This window comes from Rhinopithecus roxellana, chromosome 13 (genome assembly GCF_007565055.1).
Source record: "Rhinopithecus roxellana isolate Shanxi Qingling chromosome 13, ASM756505v1, whole genome shotgun sequence".
Lineage (NCBI taxonomy): Eukaryota > Metazoa > Chordata > Mammalia > Primates > Cercopithecidae > Rhinopithecus > Rhinopithecus roxellana.
In genome coordinates this window covers 85,599,160-85,612,928 of record NC_044561.1, presented here as the reverse complement: position 1 = coordinate 85,612,928, position 13,769 = coordinate 85,599,160, and the positions used below count along the sequence as shown (strand labels likewise).

The 13,769-nt window shown below is 43.2% G+C and overlaps 1 protein-coding gene across 3 annotated transcripts in view; it reads right to left on the bottom strand.

The window, feature by feature from the left end:
• RRBP1 (ribosome binding protein 1) overlaps positions 1-13,769 on the bottom strand; it is a 69,009-nt gene that overhangs the window by 52,441 nt on the left and 2,799 nt on the right. The window lies entirely within an intron of this gene.

Below are 13,769 nucleotides of genomic sequence, written 5' to 3'. Positions count from 1 at the left end.
ATCTCCTTTATACCCTTGATGCCAGCCACTCAGGGTCGCTTCCTGGAGACAACCATTGCGACAGAAGTCACTTCACTGTTTATATGTTATTTTCTTCAAAAGACTTTGGTACTGCATTTCAAAGTCAGGTTTTCAATCACCAGGAATTTACTTTGGTATGTGACAGGAAACAGTGATAAAACTTTCCCCATCAGTTTAATTACCCAGCACCATTTCCTGACTGGTCTTTTCCTTCCCCCACAGACTCAGATGGCCGTCTCTGTACCACTCAGTGGATCTGCTTCTAGATTCTACATTTTGTTCCACTGTTATATTTATGCCCTACATCAATACCACATTTTCAGCTTAAACATCCCCTACAAAACTTCTACTGGAATTTGTATTTGAATCACACTGAGTTTATACATGAATGTAGGAAGGACTGCTATTTCTAACTATAGAAGCTATCTGTCAATGAATATGGTATGCTAGAGCACTACATTGATTTAAATGTTTTCTTCGAAGCCAGGCAGTGGTTCACGTCTGTAGTTCAAGCTACTTGGGGCAGAGGCTAGAGATCACTTGAGCCTTGGAGTTGAACACCAGCCTGAGCATCATAGCAAGACCTTGTCTCTTAAAAAAAAAAAAAAAAAAGTTTTCCTCCATACTTCTATAAGATTTTAATGATTTTCTCCATAAAAGTCTTACATGTTGTTTTGTTGATGGTTAGAATATCTCTTGTAAATTACTTCTTCTATTCCCCAGCTACGGACAACCAGCAAAGTAATTTATTTCTGCATATGTATCAATTACCCAGCTATCATCTATGCTCTTGTAAAATCTAGGAGTTTGTAGATTCTTTCTGATTTTTTTTAAATAAAAAGCTGTGGAAAAAAAGACAGTATTGTTTCTTGCTTTCCAAACCATATGATCTCATTTCTTTTTCTTGGCTTAACACAGCTGGCTGAGAACTCTGATGCAGTGCTGAGCAGAGTCTGTGCGATAAGCTGCCTTGTGGCATTCCCAAGTTACTGCTTCTAATGTTTTACTACCAGTGTTGTACCAACTGTAGGTTTCCAGCAGAAATCTTTCCTCAGGTTAAGTAGCATGTCTTACATTCCTAGTTATCTTTTTAATATAATTGAGTATTGGATTTTACCAATTGCTTTGTCTTTACCAGTTGACATTTTCTCCTTTAATCTGAAATATGTGGAATTAGAGTAATGCACAGTCTAATGCCAGTTCATAAAGTTTCTATGGTATAAATGTTTTCTTGATGGAAATTCTAATGTATCACTAGATTTGGTTTGTTCACATTTTTATGTGAGATTTCTATGTGTATTTTAAAATGAGAACAATCAGAGGTCATTCTCAGACTGCTGTCTGATCTTGGTATAAGAGTCACTTGAGTCTCACAGAATGAGCTAAAAATCATTCCTTTTCCCTTATTCTTTGGGATAGTTTGTGTAAAGTTAGGGTTATCTATTCTTTGTAAATCTGGAAGAACTTGCCCATAAAACTGTCAGGATTAGTGTTCTGAGACCTTTAAAAGGGGGAAGGGTGGCTAGAGTGCTGATTTTTAACAATTTCAATACAATTTAACAACATCAATTTCATCGATGATTCTGGGACCAGCTGCTGGGTTTGTGATCCAATCTATAAAATTAATATTCATTATTCCTTCCTCCCTCCTTCCATTGGTTTATTCTGTCTTTTCTAACTTCCTGACATGGCCATTTATTAACTTTCAGTCCTTTCTCTTTTCTTGCAGCAAATATTTAAGGCAATAAATTTCTCCCTAAGTACTACTATCGCTTCATCCTACAAGCTGTGATGCTAACACAGCTTCCTAACATCCATACATGACTGAATTTCACGAATGTTTCCAGCTGCCTCCCCACTGGTCGAACCACCTACAAGGTCTTAGGTCTGCTGCCCTTCCCCACGACATGAGCCCCCATCACACACACATATGGACTAGTCAGTGTTGTTCGGTTCCGGACAGCTGATACTTGCTTGTTTACACAAATGCTGGCCATCTGCTCATCACTGCTTCTTGCATCTCATTCCTTTTTTTAGGGTCTTGCCAAAGTACATCCTTGAGTAGATCTTTCAGCAAGGATCTCTCCTTCATAAACTTTCTCAGTCCTTAAAGCCCTGAGAAAATTTACTTCACCTTCATGGATTAACTGAGAACAGAATTCCATGCTGACAGTTTTCTCTCACCACGTTGAAGATATTATTTCACTTGTCTTCCGGCCTTTTCTTGATGGGATGTTTAGAAACACACTGTCAGTCTATTTGTCATTCCCTTATAATATCTTTTTAAACTCTCATTACTTTTAAGACCCATTTCTGGGGTTCTAAGGACTCAGCAAAATGTTTTTAAGTGTGTATTTAACTTATTCAGGTTCACTGTACTAAGTTTGAGGAGTTATTTTTTCTTCAATTCTGGAAAATCCTTGCCCACTCAGTTCTTGGAAAATGGTCTGGTCCCTATTCCTTCCTGGTAGAGCTCCTAATTAGACCTCAATCTCTTTGTGCTACCATTTGGAGAACTCGTTAGACCTACACTCCAGTCTTCAGCTGAATCTCACCAGCTCTATAATCAGCCCTTTGAGTTATTCAATTTGTTTTTTAAGTCTGACTGGCTTTTCCATTTTCATTGTCTTCTTTTCTACCTTTAATAGTAATTTTATATTATATCTTTGGTGGGGCTTTATCACTGGCAACCCTTAATGGGCTGAGTTGTGGGCCTGCCTCTAATGAGTTGTTTTATCTTTGCTTCAACTAGGCCCTCAGGGAAGACCAGCCAGGGACTAACTTTTACAGGAGGCACGGTCTCCTCTTACAAATTATCAGGAGACTGTGCCTCCCTTGCCCAGGACAAAACAGATAAATTCTTACCTGTCATCTCCCCTTGCTACTACTGGGTAGGTGTTCCTTCTAGTCTGCCCTCCCATTGAGGGTACAGCCCTTCAAGGGTTCAAGTCTTACAGGGGGATGTGAGAGAAGGCTCAGTTCCCATTCCCAATCTCAGACAAAATCCCATTCCCCCTGGACTTTAGTTAAAGCCAAAGACTCAGATGACTTCAACTGATAATACCGCACCCCTACCCCTGTTCCAGGGTCAGCTCACTGCAGGCCCCAGTCACTCTCCGCAACCTTGGCTTATAAACTCTGGTCATCTCTTTCCCTACCTTGTGAATGCACTACTATGCATTGTAAAGAGTGCTTACTAACTACGTAACGTTTCTAAGCGTTGGAGAAGTGGGTTTCAGATCAGTTGATCTAAAATTTTAAGTATGATCTCTGATTTTTTTTTTAACCCAAAGAAACTAAGAGAAAATGCTGTAAGGAAGACAGAGTCTGAAAAAATTTATTTCATTTCTAAGAGGATACATATAATGGACTTCCTATTTTAAAGAAACAATGTTACTCATTTTAAAGAAGAGTTGAAACACTAAAAATAGAAATGTATTCTATTATAAGCCTTTGCTTATTCATCAGCCATTTCAGATTCAATTTCTATGCCTGAAGGGGAAAAAAATAAAGAATTGACAATTTTTGGTGTCTCTCCAAATAACAGTCTTTGGAAAGTAGGTACTTAAACAGACCTAAATCTTCTGCGAACTTCCAAGAAGCCTACAGGCTTCACCTTATTGAGGAAGACAGCATGCCTAGGCGGTAGGAATCAAGAACTGATGTCTCAAAATAGATATGAACAGTTAAGATGTGCTAGCCCACAAGGGAGTTCTTACTGCGGTAAACATTTGTCTCCCCAAAGCAAGGGTCAGTCTCATCTGTACTGTATCCAATCAAACCTCACCACATGAAATATGGTAAGTGATGAATCAATTGTCTACTCAATATTATATCAGGATCATATGTGCTAATGTATACCATTATAAGGACCAGATCTAAACAGAACACCCCAAGTATCCAGATGGAAAATAATACACACCATGGAGTCTTACATGTTTTCAGAGTTACCTCTTAGTTTTTCAGAGTTTTCACACTCTAAAGGTAGCGCTGAAGTTTCATTTTCTGCTTCTTGCTGGTATACGGAAACGTAACTGATTCCAGGAGGGTGATTTTTTTCCCCCACAGCAACTTGCCTAATTCTAGTAACATATCTGTCGATTAAAAAAAAAAAAAAACTACACATATAAGCATATGAATTGCAGTTTTGTTCCTTTCTTCCCAATTTCCTATTGTCTGCTTAATTTTTCTTGAATTTTTGCACAGGAGAGGACCAACACAGTGAAGAGAAGGAATGACAGCAAGTATTCTGTTTTTCTCAGGAAAGATTTAGGTGTCTCTCTCTTTAGTGTGAGGTTTGCTAAGCCTTTTTGTAGACATCCTTTATCAGGTCAAAGAGGTGGCCTTCTTATTCCTAGTTTACGTAAGTACATGTTGAATTTTATCAAATACTTTATCTGTACTTATTAAGATAATCATACTATTCTACTATAACCCGGAGGTGTGGAAGGTGAATATAAGCTTCTTTTTTTTTTTTTTTTTGAGACAGAGTCTCGCTCTGTCGCCCGGGCTGGAGTGCAGTGGCCGGATCTCAGCTCACTGCAAGCTCCGCCTCCCGGGTTTACACCATTCTCCTGCCTCAGCCTCCCGAGTAGCTGGGACTACAGGCGCCCGCCACCTCGCCCGGCTAGTTTTTTGTATTTTTTAGTAGAGACGGGGTTTCACCGTGTTCGCCAGGATGGTCTCGATCTCCTGACCTCGTGATCCGCCCGTCTCGGCCTCCCAAAGTGCTGGGATTACAGGCTTGAGCCACCACGCCCAGCCGAAGCTTATTTTTAAACGTTAAACCAGGTTTCAATTCCTAGGATAAAACGATTTAGTCATACATACTGCTGGATTTGGTTTTTCTTTTCAGGTATTAGATCTGACTGACGGTTTTCTTTCCTCCTACTATTCTTGTCAAGTTTTGTAACAAGGTTGGCTGGCATCAAAATCAGTAGTGTAGGACTCTTTTTTTTTTTTCCCATTGTTTCTACTCTTTAGCAATTACCTTTAAAAAAAAAAAAAGTAACACACAGCGCTCACAAAATTCAAAGTTAAATCTTTACCCTCCCCCCATTAATTCTATTATCCCTTCCAACTTAGATGTTACTGTTTTCATGTATTTAATCTTATCCTTGTTTCAGCCACTCCAACATTATTCTTTTGAATGTATTTAGAATTGTCCAAATATTTACCACTTTCTTTACTCATCATTGCTTGTTATATCTTTTTCCCCTTCTCATCACTTTCCTTCCAAGAATATCCTTGAGAAGTTCCTTTAGCAAAGATCTGTCAGTAGCTATCTTGGGTTTTTATCTTAAAACGATCTTTTCACTCTCGCTGTTGAATTTTTCCCTCGAGTTGCTGTATCGCTAATGTCTACATGTGGATTTATTTTTATTTATCCTGCTTGGGTTTTGGTTTGGTGTCTTATGCATTCCGCAAAATTCTCAGTCATTAGCTCTTCAAGTACTGGCTCTGTCCTCGCTCCTCTCCTGGAACCCCAATTAGACACACTTCTGAATCTACTCTTTCTGAATCTTAATTGGTCTTACAAATTATTCATCTACGTGATTCTCTAAGATAAATTGTATACATTTCTTCTCTACTTTTCCAGTTCATTCACTCTCTTCAGTTTTATGTAATCTGCTAGTAAACCCAGTGGTTAGATTTTTATTACAAAGACATGAACTTTTCATGTCAACAAGTTGTTCCTGGTTCCTTTTTCAAATTTGTTAGGTCATTGTATAGTTTCCTCTTCCTTGTAGATATTTTCAATCTTGCCTATTAGTTTGAGTAAGGCCTTTAAAATCTCCGTCAACAAGTCCATTATCTTACATTTTCTGAGATCTGTTCCTGCTGGTCCTCATTCAGTGCTTTCATCCTTTGCATTTAGTTGTTCCTAACTATGGACTGTTCTCTTTCGTTTGATTATTACACCTGGGGATTTGGTGAGCCCAGGATAAAGGTGCAGTCCTTCAAAGATCTGCTCGCCCCTGGACTGGCCCGGGAGCACCAGCTGTGCAGGTCCACTCTCAAATAAAGAATCTTCAAATCAGCTTGGAGTTTCCCACTACTCAGGCCATGGGATCTGCATGAGAGACAACTTGTGATACCTACTTCTCAGAATGTGCCCCTCCCTACCCTGCCTGTAGGGTGAGAATGGGCTTACCTCTGACTCCCCTTCTCCCTGAAGGTGTCATGGCCCCTTGCAGTTCCAACTCAGGGAGCCCGTTTCCTATCATGCTGCCAGCATGAATCTCTGCCCCCGTGCCTGGAGATGCTATCAGAACTTAAGAGTTTGCCCATTTCGCCAAAGGCCCTCAGGGTTGTCCTTATCCTCTTGGGTCACTCATTTCACCGCCTGCCTCAGTGTCTTCCATTCTAGGCTTGTCAGAAGGTATTTCTAATGTTATTTACCTCTTGTCCAGGCCATCCAGCAAATTAGAAGACTGGTTCAGGCCACTCAGCCTATCCTATCACCAGAAACCCAGTGTTGTCACCCCCAAGAGCCAAACCAAATCCCAGCCAACCATGCTCTTCAAAGAAAAGGGAGCACGTGGCCGCCATGTGCCAGGAGGCTGGCTGTGCCAGGGAGACTACTGCCAACTCTGGACCTGGATATACCATTCTTCATGACTAGGTGGGCCAGGGAGGAAGGGCTCCTGAAGGAGTATCCCGACATCGCCAACCCCTGGAGGTTAGCAGAGCTTCTAATTAGAAATGCATGGGCCAGAGCTAAATGAGGTCTGGTACCCAACTGTTGGTTCTCTTGTTTTTAAGAAATTCGCTCTGTGGGGGAAGAGTTCTGATGAAGAATTCAATCTCAAGATACGAGCTTCACTGAATTCCCTTCTATTAACTCCTTCAAGAAGAGCTGCGTTTCCACTCAGGTTTATATTAGGAAATATCACCTGCTCATCGGCAATAAAATCTGACCCTCTCACAAGCCCTTTGCAAAGGCCCACCTTTGATTAACGAATTCTGTCAGCCAAACATCCTATCTCCGTGACAGTGGAGAACTTCAGCATGAGTGAGTCATTTCTTATTTATTATCAGCGGTAACTCAAAATTCATTTTGGTTCCCTTTTAGAATCAGTCACTTTATAATATATTCCAAGGTCTCATTCATATACTGTTGGTGGGAGTATAAATTAGTACAAGCACTTCAGACAAAAAGTCTGGCACTTTCTTTTAAAGCCGAGCACCTACCTCCTTCTGGTCCTGCAATTCCACTCCTAGGTGTACTGACCCAATGGAAATGTGTATAGACGTTCACCAAAAGTCTGTGCCATGACTGTTCACATAAGTATTATTTATAATAGCCCCAAACCGGAAACTCTCCAAGTAGCCACCTACAGTAACATGAATAAACTCATATATTCACACGCTGGAATAGTGAACAATGAGAATGAACAAACTACAATTACCCCGACAACCTGACAAGTCTTACACATAATGTTGGGTGAAAGACATGAAAGAGCCTATGCCGTTTGAGTCCATTTACATCAAGTTCAAACACAGCAAAATCAATCACTGGTATTAAGAAGAGAGCAGGTATTCCCTGCCCAGGGATGGGCAGCAGCTGGAAGCTGGGCACAAAGGGAGGTTGGAGAGGTCGGGAATAATCTATTTCTTGATCTGCTGGTTAAACAGGCGTGTTTAGTTTGTGGATACGTATTGTGTAGACCCATGATAGTGCATTTTTCTGTATATATTTTACTTGAAAGAGTTTAAAACGTGTGTCATATTTCCTTGGAAAACGTGCCCCACAGATCCTGGAGGAGGAGCATCTTTAAGGCCCGAAGAATCTGTTAGGAAGCCCTGTTACTACTGCCACTTCCTAGCGCTCACACCCACACAGGATCGCTCCCTTCAAAGACAGGAAGTAACTGGAGCCGGGGTCAAGGCAGGCAGTCACCTCCTGACCTGACAGGGCAGTGACTCAGTGGGACCCACAGCCCTTTATGGTCCTGTGGCCATGCCACCATGCTCTCCTAAAGTCTTTCTTTCTTTCCTTTTTTGAAATGGAGTCTCACTCTGTCGCCCAGGCTGGAGTGCAGTGGTGTGAACCTCCGCCTCCCTGGTTCAAGCGATTCTTCTGTCTCAGCCTCCCGAGTAGCTGGGATTGCAGGCATGTACCACCATGCCCAGCTAATTTTTGTATTTTTAGTAGAGACGGGGTTTCACCATGTTGGCCAGGCTGGTCTCAAACTCCTGACCTCAGGTGGTCCGCCCGCCTTAGCCTCCCAAAGTGCTGGGACTACAGGCTGAGCCACCATGCCCGGCCCACCTGCAGTCCTTTAAAAAATCAAACTGTACAGAATAAGTCTCCAGATCTTCCAACTTAAGAGGGATGTGACTTAAGAAGGAAAAGACTAGCTGAGCTTCAGAGCAGTGACTAAAGTTGACCTTTCAAGAGTCCTTTGACACATCACCAATACAACTTTTCATTAAGAGTTTCAATAATTCATTTATTCTTCAGTATTGACTCCTTCCTCCCCTCAATCACTGTGATTACTATTCTGAAAATTAAGACTTTCCTTTCTAATTACTACAAATACCTAGAACTACCAAGGAAATAAAAATGTATTCATAAAACTAAAGCTACATCTAATTCCTATTCAGGATCAGACTTAATTAAAAACCAATTTAATGCAGTTGAGTTGTATACTTTAATCACTGAATGAGAACTTCAAAAAAAACACACCACCTAGGTTTGAACAAGGGTCTTTCACCTTTCTAAGTAAAATGAGTAGGTCAGACATTCCCGTTAGAAAGGGCGAGGAATCTAGTATCTACTCTTCTTCACCTAAAATCAATAGGAGAGAAGAGGAGAAACGAAGGATGGGGCTGGACCTGGTATTGCCTCTTCCCAACCAGACCACCCTGCCTCAGCCATTGCTCCTCCTGCTTAGTGGACTGCCACACAAAATTCCTCTGAGAAAAGAAAACCACCATGAGGTGAGGCAGGAGACGAACCTTGTTCCCTCCCTCGCTTCCTAGCATGATGAGGACTGACCAAGAGAAAAGAAAATGTAATGCTGACTACAAGAATTCTCCCTTCTCCCGCTAAGGAACACTTTTGCTCACTAAACACAAAATCTACCTCTTTTCAGAGCAAGCCAGCACACTGTTCACACCCAAAACACACATTCTGTTTCCTGGTGAGTGTGTCGTCACTGAGATGCTCAGTTACTCTGCAAGGCCCACCTCACACTTGTTGGTTGTACAAGGAATTAAAGGATGCTCACAGCCAAGTCTCCTCCCCAGAACTGGTGCAAGCACCTGGGAAGGGCCCAGTCCTGTCAAGGTGCCATGCATGATGGACTCCCAGAGACACTGGGATGAATCTAACCAGGCTGGAGACTGAGGGCTCCCAGGAGAGAGCCAACATCCACATCACCTCCTAAGGCTCACTTCAAACCCCAGCCTCCACTGGCAGGGCAGGATGTCCACATTTAACAGTGCCCGCTGCATGTGACTGTCAATTTCTCAACTGGAGGCAGGCTGGAGGGAATCAAAACTTCACTTGCATTTGGCTCTGGAATGTGTTTTTGTGTTTATATTTGATGCTCTAGGAATCCAGACTCCTTTGGGCTACATGATATACTCACAGAACACCAGCGCTACAAAATCATCTCCATTAGCTCAGCAAGAATGGGCACCTACTGCGTGCCAGTCACTGCCCTCGACACTGGGTATACCTCAGGAAACAAAAGCTACATCCCTGCACTGGTAAAGCTTACGCTTCAGAGGGGGAGATGACAAAGTCAGTCAAATACGGGACATGTCAGGTGGTGATGAAGATAAAGTGATGGAGAGAAGGGAGGCAGGGAATGGGGGTGGGGGAGCATCAGAGGCTGTCACTCCACACAGGGTAGCCAACAGGCCTGAAGGAGACGAGGTAGCCAGCCATGTGCCGTCTAAGGAAAAGCTCTCAGGGATAGGCCAAAGTAGGCTCAAAGGCCCTGAGGCAGAAGCACGCCTGAGGAACAGAGGCCACCATGGCTGGAGCAGAGGGCAGGGAGACAATAGGAGTGAAGCCAGAGCAAAAATGGTGCTCTGAGAGGCCACTGGAGACCTTGACTAAGGAGGGTCTTGAACAGAGGAGTGACATGGTCTGCTCTGGCAACAGACTACAAGGCAGGGGATTCATAGGCAAAGGCAGTGAGCCCACCAGAGGCTGGTGAAGTAGCCCAGGGCAGAGGTGAGAGCAGGCTGGGCGTGCTGGCTCACGCCTACAATCCTGGCACTTTGGGAGGCCAAGGCAGGAGGACTGCTTTAGGCCAGGAGTTCAAGACTAGCCTGGGTAACACGGTGAGACACGATTTCTACAAAAAAAAAAAAAAAAAAAAAAAAAAAAAACAACTTAAAAATTCACTGGGTGTGGTAGCGTGCACTTATGGTACCAGCTACCTGGGAGGCTGAGGCAGGAGGATTAACTGAGTCCGCAACGTTGAAACTGCAGTGAGCAATGATTGCGCCATTGTACTCCAGCCTGGGTGACAGAACAAGTCCCTCTCAGAAACAAAAAATCAAAAGGTAAGAGCTGTTTGGACCAGGGAGAAGGCAGAAGTGGTGAGAACGGTCACTCTGGCTCTGTCTAGAAGGTAGAGCTGATGGGACCTGCTGTGTACAGGATACAGGTATGAGACGGTGAGGAGTTAAGGATAAACCGAGGTTTGCGGCCTGAAAGGTGGAGCTAGCCGGCCTAGTTTCATTTTATAGGAGGAGGAAACTGAAGCCCAGGGAAGAGAAGTCGTGTCCAAAGTCACTCACTTATTCCAGGGATTAGAACACCCAACCAGTGCTTCTCCCACTGCTCCACACAGCAGCTCCATGGGACATGCTGATGACTAGTCCGGTCACACCGAACAGCCCCCAGCCCCTGAGGGACTGCCAATACCCAAGCACGTCACATAAATTGGGTAGGATGCTGGGCACTGAGAGCGCAGGCCCTGCCCAGAGAGGACAACCACACTCCATGGCTGCCACACAAGAAAGTCAACCTGGTATAGCCAGAAATTCCCATTTTCTCCCAGAGAACCCAAAAATCTAGATTTTGTTTTTTTTATTTTGAGACAGTCTCACTGTCACCTAGGCTGGAGTGTAGTAGTGTGATCTTGGCTCACTGCAACATCCACCTTCCAGGTTCAAATGATCCTCCCGCCTCAGCCACCTGAGTAGCCGGGACTACAGGCACATGCCGCCATGCCTGGCTAATTTTTGTATTCTTTATAGAGATGGGGTTTTGCCATGTTGCCCAGGCTGGTCTCAAACTCCTGGGCTCAAATGATCCACCCGCCTTGGCCTCCCAAAGTGCTGGGATTACAGGGATGAGTCGCTGTGCCCAGCCCAAACAAATCTAGATTTTAATGAAAAAAAAAAAACAAAAAATTTCCAGTTTTTAAAGGTGATTCAATTGCTTAAACATGAGGTCAGTGAAACAAACTGCATGTGGAGGCCAGGTTCAGTTCACACAGGGCACCAGTTTGGAATTCCTCTCAAGACAGCCTAACAGACCTTGTTTGCTTATACCTTGCCCAGGGTAGAGAATTAAAGATTTGAATTCAAGATGGTCTTTTATTCCAACTTTTGAGTCAGCAAATATTCATTATCACTATAAATAGTCAGTAACTTCCAGTAGTCTCAGTGGGCCTCCTTTCTGACCAGAAAGAGATCAAGTAGCTGTCCATCATTCAGCTTCTTCCTTTAAAGTTAAACTTTGGTTTTATGTTATTCTTTACAGAGTACTAATACTAAGATGAGCCCCAAAGTACAACCAAGAATTCAAAAATTCTTCCCCAATACTGCCCAATTATCCTTTCAAAGTTATATGGAGGCCGGGCACTGTGGTTCATGCCTACAATCCCAGCACTTTGGGAGGCTGAGGAGGGCAGATCACCTGAGGTCAGGAGTTCTAGACCAGCCCGACCAACATGGTGAAACCCCATCTCCACTAAAAATACAAAATGAGCCGGGCGTGGTGGCTCATGCCTGTAATCCCAGCTACTCAGGAGGCTGAGGCAGGAGAATCGCTTGAACCCGGGAGGTGGAGGTTGCGGTAAACTGAGATCACGCCATTAGACTCTAGCCTGGGCAACAAGAGCGAAACTTCGTCTCAAAAAAAAGAAAAAAAAGTTAAATGGAGAATAACAAAGCTGTGTAAACAGTCACCGGTGTAGGAACCAATTTATGACACCCAAGAACACTGGAACTCCAATACTTTGGAACTGAAAAGGTTTTGGGACTGGACAGGTATTCTAGTCTTGCCAAAAAAATCTAAGTTAGAAATCACAAAATGTTTTTGATAAGTTAAAGTTGCTGCCCACTGTTTACGGGTGGAAGACATATGTTATTGAATGCACATAAAGGACACACAGATATGTCTGGTTTTGGGGGAGTCTGGTTGTCTGCTTCAGGAGACTTGGCCAGAATTTGTCTGCCTAAGAAAACAGTCTCCTAGGAGGCCCCTGAACTAATTTTCTATATGCTAAGTGAGAGTGCCTCCTTGCCTAGGCACTGTCACTTAGAATTAAATATTTACCTTCCCTTACAAGCCATCACTTTCTACTTAGTATCTATTTATTTTCTGTCTTTGTTACAAGTCACCGTTTTGATGCTGAGGGCATTGGGTAAAAAAATCTCTCCAGGACAGGGCTACTATCTGTGCAGCCCCCCTCCCACTCCTTTTTCTTGGAAAGCAGTTTACAATGCACGCAAAGAGGCGGGACTAATGCTTTCTCAGGGTGAGATCTTATCAGATGAAGTGTATCAACTGCCACGAGTCAACTGGTTTTGACCTACAGAATGGGCAATTCCGTGTGGTTCCACATATTACCACATGATCAAGCATGATCAAGAGGAACAGAGACATGAATGTTTAGAGAACACCAGCTACCTCTAGACCAGCGCTTGTCCAGTAGAACTTTCTGTGATGGTGGAAACCATCTACACCCACACTGACCGACTTGTGACTACCGAGCACCTGAAGTGTGGCTAATTTGACTCAGATATTGAAGTTTTAATTTTACTTAATTTGAACTGTTTTAAACTTAAATTGCTACTCGTGGCTACTGTATTGGACAACACAGTTCTAGAGAGTGGCTTTTTCAGGCAAGAACTAGGTCTCACTTGCAGTGTTTGAACGGCCACCACACAGGAGACCCTTGGTGAAAAAGATGAAATGAAAAACACCTTCTGCATTGCCAGATTTTCAAATGCCTCCCCACCTTCCTGCCACTGAAGCTCTTAATTTTGATCTTCAAGTTCTGTGTCTTCCCTTGGGTAATTACTGCCCCAGGAAGGTGGAGGTGTACAGCCAGGAGGGAACATTTGGAAGGCTGGGCCCACACTGCCTAGCAACTAGGCAACAGGAACTGGCCTGACAACCTCCTGACCGGCAGGGCCTCCACCTTCTCATCCACTGAATGGGTGACAACCATTCCCACCCTCTAGAACAGAGTTATTGTAAGGCCTAAATGTAAACCACAGTTGTGGAATCTGATTCTAAAAAACGAACCTTAAAAACCAAGTTGGACTCAGCTTCATTTATCCGATGAGACAGCTGGGAATAGTTTAACATGTTACGGCTGTCACCTGAAGTGATCATATTTATGATGTTATAGGCCAGGTCTTAACCACTGCAGGCTCAGCATGCACAGATGGACAGCACAGTCCTTGCCTTCATTATTCTGACTTGACCATTATTTTTGTTTCTCCTGAAACAAGGTTTTAGCAAAGAAAAACTTGCTGTCTCAACA